General features: G+C 39.9%; 1 non-coding gene across 1 annotated transcript in view; it reads left to right on the plus strand.

Moving 5' to 3' along the window:
* Positions 1–917, plus strand: part of PCYB_032927 — a 3799-nt gene that overhangs the window by 815 nt on the left and 2067 nt on the right. Inside the window, exon 1 of the ribosomal RNA in view lies at positions 1–917. This exon is cut by the window's left edge and continues 815 nt beyond it; it is cut by the window's right edge and continues 2067 nt beyond it. This is a non-coding gene — a ribosomal RNA (28S ribosomal RNA).

The raw sequence follows: 917 nt of genomic DNA on the forward strand, positions 1-917 counted from the left end.
TACGCATAATTAATGTAATATGTTAATAATTGTAGAACCTGCGGAAAGGTAACTTTCTGTTGGCGCATACAATACCGGTAGGCAATTACGCTTTATTGAGTAAGAGCATATTTGGTAGGACCCGAGAGGCTTTGAACTAAGCGTGACGAGATTGAAGTCAGACGAAAGTCTGATGGAAGATCGAATTGATACTGACGTGCAAATCGTTCATTTCAGTCACGTTTAGGGGCGAAAGACTAATCGAAAAGCCTATTAGCTGGTTATTTTCGAAAGATCTCTCAGGATCGCTGGAGTTGATTAATATAATTTTACCAGGTAGAGATAATGATTAGAGGAATCAGGGAAATCGTTTTCCTTGACCTATTCTCAAACTCCCAATAGGTAAAAAGGGCTAAAATATCTTAATTTGTATTTTGCTCATTCTTATTAAATAAGATAACTCCAAGTGGGCCATTTTTGGTAAGCAGAACTGGCGATGAGGGATGCTCCTAACGCTTGGATAAGGTGCCTAAATATTCGCTCATGAGATCCCATAAAAGGTGTTGGTTCATAATGACAGTAGGACGGTGGTCATGGAAGTCGAAATCCGCTAAGGAGTGTGTAACAACTCACCTACCGAATGAACTAGCCCTGAAAATGGATGGCGCTAAAGCGGATTACCGATACCAAGCCATAAAAGGATAAGAAAAAGAGTTTCTTTTTTTAGAATCCTTTTATGAGTAGAAAATCGTGGGGTTTTGTGTTGAAGCGAAATACGTGAGTTTTCGTGGAACATATCCCTAGTGCAGATCTTGGTGGAAGTAGCAACTATTCAAATGAGAACTTTGAAGACTGAAGTGGAGAAGGGTTTCTTGTCAACTGTGATTGGACAAGAGTTAGCCGCTCCTAAGGGATAGCTGAAAAGTGTTTATATGGGG

The sequence above is a fragment of the Plasmodium cynomolgi genome, chromosome 3 (genome assembly GCF_000321355.1).
Source record: "Plasmodium cynomolgi strain B DNA, chromosome 3, whole genome shotgun sequence".
NCBI lineage: Eukaryota > Apicomplexa > Aconoidasida > Haemosporida > Plasmodiidae > Plasmodium > Plasmodium cynomolgi.